General features: G+C 41.5%; 1 long non-coding RNA gene across 1 annotated transcript in view; it reads left to right on the forward strand.

The window, feature by feature from the left end:
- The first annotated feature begins 4,837 nt into the window (after positions 1–4,837).
- The window catches only part of LOC107730078 (uncharacterized), a 20,578-nt gene continuing 20,274 nt past the window's right edge, over positions 4,838–5,141 (forward strand). The window contains exon 1 of the long non-coding RNA XR_001638652.1: positions 4,838–4,904. This is a non-coding gene — a long non-coding RNA (uncharacterized LOC107730078). The remainder of the gene's footprint in view (positions 4,905–5,141) is intronic.

The following is a 5,141-nucleotide window of genomic DNA, read 5'->3' on the forward strand; positions in this document are numbered from 1 at the left end:
TTCTCACGTCACAGCTTTAAATCTGCAACTTCGCTGGATAACAAATGCATTAATGTGACCAGCTGGATATAAACTAATACAAATAGATGGTAACAATCGTGACATTAAGCTTTTGTGTCGGACTTGCGTGTGTTTTGGTCACATTGTTTTAACCATTCGAGGTGCTACTAATGTTTGCGTCCTCTCAGCCTTGACAGCAAACATATTGCTGTTCCCTCTCCACTAATGCAGCATCTAGTCAACAAATTAATTACTTAGTAATCATATGAAAACATGCACTATAGTGTACTGTATACACATTTCGTTGTCTGTTTTAAATCTGTTCGTCTGAAGTGTCCCGCTCTGTGCAGCGCGCAGTGTCACGTGTCAAAACAAACAGCATGTGATTTCCGACTCTAGAGGGTGCTCTCGAACTGTATAATTACAGCGGACCTTCTCAGCCGCTTCAGCAACGGATGCAACCCGGAAAAACTATCGGTATGGATTTTTGCCAATAGTTCCAGCAATCAACTATCTGTGTCGATTAATCGGCAAAAAGGATACATTGGTCAACCTCTAGTTATTACATGGCTAAGAGACCACAAAATTAAATGAGACAGTCAACATTCACTTATACAGGCCATGTTCACACAGCAGCAGAATAAGGTTGTCAGTCCTGTATTTAAGTCCTTAATACAGTTACGTTCACACACAGTACGGTTATTTTCAGGCGTGACAACCGCATTCTGTAACCGAACTCACACCAGTAAATTTTCAGGACTCACAACCGCATTCTCGGAAAACACGTGCGGTGTTAACAAAACAGGACTGGACAACTAGTTGTCAGTCACATCATACAGTGTTAGAGAGTCGCTCTGCTGAATAAACGCGTGTTTACCATGTGTTGCGTGTTTTCATGTGTGGTTTCAGTAACTTACAGTGACGAGGGAAATTAGCTGTGTGTCATCTGAAAGTTTTAGATCCAGGGTTCTGTACTTAAACCGCTCCCGTCAGTTTTGTTTTCTACACGCGACTCAAATGTTCTGCTCTCCACCCAAATATAAAAGCTGCTGTCAGTTAATGAAGATTTGATGGATGAACTTGCGGCTCGATTGAACTCTTGTTGTGTCAGAAACTGATTCTGACTTCATTCATTCTGATTCATAAAAGACTTTCAGTTTTATGGACGTCTCCATCTTTGATATTACTTTGGTCACTGTCACTATGGTAACTGGTAAGGAATACAGGCTTGACTCCCGTTGCATGTGCATAGACAGTATCCGAGAAGCTACTGTAAGTTGCTGTGTGAACGTGACATTTCAAGACTCACACCTGTAAGTAAATGCGGTTGTCAATCCCAAAAACTGACAGTGTGAACGTAGCCACAGTTTGGCATTTATTATGCACAAAAAAAATGTATGCCAACAAACAAAATCAAGTATTACAGAGAGTCATACAAAAAATATTTTAATAAAAAAATGGCTAAGTGCAGTCCTGGCTTCTGATTGTTCAGTGCGTTTCAGTGGTGTTGAAATCCAGCAAAACGCACGTTTATGGCATCACTGCACAGCACTGTTCTGTCATTTCAGGGACTAACCCTGCATCTGAATATGCCATTATTATATAGTACGTTAAAAGCAGCACATCAAATGAGCAGTATGTCATAATATGCAGTATTCATAAAACAGTAGGTGAAAAACACCTGAATGACCAACTAATTTCACCACGATTCTAAATTGTGCATCCAATAGACACTTTACTGTACTATTTAGCTGTCTAAAATTGCATACTCTTTAGGTGCTACATTTGAAAAAGAGAACTTACTTTGCAACCATTAAAAAAAGTATGTTCTATAAAGTATGAATGTGCATAGTATGAAAGAAATCTAGACATTCTACGTCCCCTGTGTTATCATTGTAATGTGACTCACGGCATCAGTTGCTTCGATTAACTCCACTCCCCTGGCCTCATAGGATAGTAAAGCGTCAATTAAATTTGCAATCACTGCGAAAGTAGTAGGTCATCATGTTACTTTTTGCATGCTGTTTTATGAATACTATAAATTTTGAACATACTTCCCTTTTGTATGTATTGTTTTTCAGCTAATATATACACATACATATTTGGATGCAGGATTTGAGTTTGAAACTCAAGTTTGAGTTCATGGTCAATGGTGTATTATCAGAGGTTAGAACTCTTTTCAACACCATTCAGCCATGATTATGTTCACAGTATAGTACAGCCTCCAATACCTTGGTTAAATAGAGCATCACAGATTAACAAAGTAATTGTAAAGTGGTCAAATAAGTCATCAGTAGGGTGCTACAACTTTACTGAGAAGTTCTGCTACTGGTAACTTACCAAAGTCTTTTCAAATGCCTCGGTTAGAAGAACCATTCCAAACTATTCTTATCACTCCAATACATTTTGAAACACAATACATATCCAATACATCTGAAACACAAAGACACACACACACCTAAGCAGCTGCTGTTCACAAAAGACCAGGCAGTGGGAGAAAGGTGTGGGTTGAGCTGGAGCTGAAGAGTGCTGAACTTTCTCTCTCTCATTGTCTCTCGCTATTTCCCGCCCTCCTTATCCTCAACCAGGCCAGAACAGAGAGCGGCCAGGTGATAAAGCGGCACCTGGCAGACAGGTGTCTGGGAGAGTCTGCCAGGGGTCGCAGGAGATTAACTGCCCTCGCTCACCTGAACAGAGGAAGACAGGGGACAGGTGCATCTGCTGGGGCTGCCGCGCACACCGAAAGTCAAAAGGGCCCCGCGCGGCAGGGACAGCCACCTAATTACAGTTAAGGAGGCGTGCGGAGAGGGCGTTGAATTGCAGCAGTTGAGGAGAATAGAGGAGGAGCAAGAGGAGTGGATGGTCCAGTCTCTACGTGTCAAATCGAGGACCCTCCTTGATCCAACTGCATTGTGTAGATGCAGTGACACCTTCTCCTTTTCTTTGCCATGCCCTGCCAGAGGGTGAGGTTGGACATTTCTTTCATTACTATTACAGCAGAGCCTGGCTAGCCATCTCCTTAATTACAGCTTGAAAAAAAAGATGGCAAGGCTGGGTTTTCAGGAGCAGGATTCAAGGATGGGGTCCAGGTGCTGGGCGGGTGAGTGGAGCGAGCAGAAATAGAGGGAGGCAAGAAAGAGGGGCATCATTAGTGCTTAAAGAGGCATTTAGCCAAACTTCCCGCCAAGGACAACAGAACTGTCAACTGTCCCTAAACAATGGGTTCTACACAAGCATTCAACAATACTTAAAACTTTTGGGTGACATCCGTAGAAGCAAGCTGGTAAAAGAGCAACAAGCTTGATGAGCTTAAACCTTTAGTCTTGCTAAACGGCATACAGTATGGCATAAACAGTACAGCCAGAGTATAAGTGTGCTACTTTAGTGCATTTTGACATATTTCTGAGTAATATGACTTAATACCCCCCAAAGGACGGTAATTGAATTTATCCACTGTTTTTGATTGATTGTGAAAAGTAAGCATTATATACCGAAATGGAGGCAAATCTGAATGTGATTGGCTTAACTGCAGCACAGCCTTTTTCAGTCCACATAATCCAACCACAATCTAATGCCATTAGATGAGCCAATATTGCTATGTTGGATTTCTTAAACAAACAGAGTAATGAAAATGCCACAAAGTAATTTTTTGGGGACCCACAGATGACTCATTTATAGTTGTCTTTGCAGGTTAAATTGTGAGAAAATGGAACCTATACACATAAAAGAAAAATAAATGTTGATGACCCTTCACTGCACTCAGAAGCAGGTGAGATGTTCCTGCTGCAGGGCCAATAGAGATCTGTTGACCTAGCTAACATCAGCAGCCGCAGGGGGAAGTTGAAGCTAAAGGAATGCCAGCCAGGCTATCTGACAGCTGAAAGTTTAAAGCATTGAGCCTTATGAGATCAACACATGCCCAAGCCCCACTTCAACAACACTGCAGATTTATGGATAAACTGAATGGTTTTGTGGTCACTTCAGGCATGTTGTACCTCTTTGAAGTAGTAATCGTCCTATAGATGCATTTACTTCCTCTGAACACCAATTCCAAGCCATGGTGAGAACTGCATTCTGACAGACTGCTGTAGCTGACAGAAATGGGACAGGACACTTGAAATACAGCACTGCGTAATGAGAACTCTGTGTGTGAGGAAGTAAAGAATGCAGTGGGAGGCAAGGCCTTACAAGCTGCAAATTCCACATGCAAAACCCTCAAAAGAAGTAGTAATGGGAAAAATCTCAATCATCAAACAAGCAGGTTGCAGAGACAAGATAAGCATGGGAGAACTAACAGACAGTGGCATTGCTCACATACCACTGTGCCTGACATCACTTTTTACAGCTGTCAATATTGTTCGAACCTGTATTCCAGCGTATGAAACCTGTGACTCTGTTTGAGCTGATGAACCAAACGAGTGAAAAAATAAAATACAAGACAACACTGCCACCTGTTGAGCTTTGCTGGAGAGAAGTCTGGACATGTGAATTGGTCTTCAGTGGTCTGGGAAGCTATCATGAATGTTTAGCTTATGAATTAGAGGTAGAATGGTTTGTCTATACTTATTTTATGTATGAGTTGGTAGTACAGAAAAGCTGGATGGAAAATTACAATGACCCTTAGCTAAAACCTGTCCCAAATGTTACTAAGTCTAACAAGGCCTATGCTCAGAATGGACTTGCTCTTTACTATTTCCTGGATACTAAATACCACCTACTGCCTACAGGAACTATAAAGCAGTAGGCACTTCTTTTGTAGGCACTTCTAGGTACTCCTTTTGAATAAGTAATTACTTTGCAACCGCTAAAAACATATGTTCTGCATAGCAGGGGATAGTGGGGTAAGTTGGGCCAGTGGGTAAGTTGACCCGCCCCCTGTATCTTGGCAACTGTACACTTTTACTGTCATGTGACCATGTATTTTGGAATCACACATCATTGCTGCCCGACTGTGAAAAGGAGAAACACATGGGAGGAGTGGCTTACCAAAGTGTCTATTTTAAGAATTTAACCCACCAGACCATCAAGACAATTTCACACAATTATCTGTGCCAACCAGTAAACACTTCACAGTAGATAACGATAAAGATTGTGAACTGAAAGCCTAAAGAAATGCATTACATAATAAGTTTGTAAGAGCT

Source organism: Sinocyclocheilus rhinocerous, unplaced genomic scaffold (assembly GCF_001515625.1).
Source record: "Sinocyclocheilus rhinocerous isolate Xijiao unplaced genomic scaffold, SAMN03320098_v1.1 scaffold878, whole genome shotgun sequence".
Classification (NCBI taxonomy): domain Eukaryota; kingdom Metazoa; phylum Chordata; class Actinopteri; order Cypriniformes; family Cyprinidae; genus Sinocyclocheilus; species Sinocyclocheilus rhinocerous.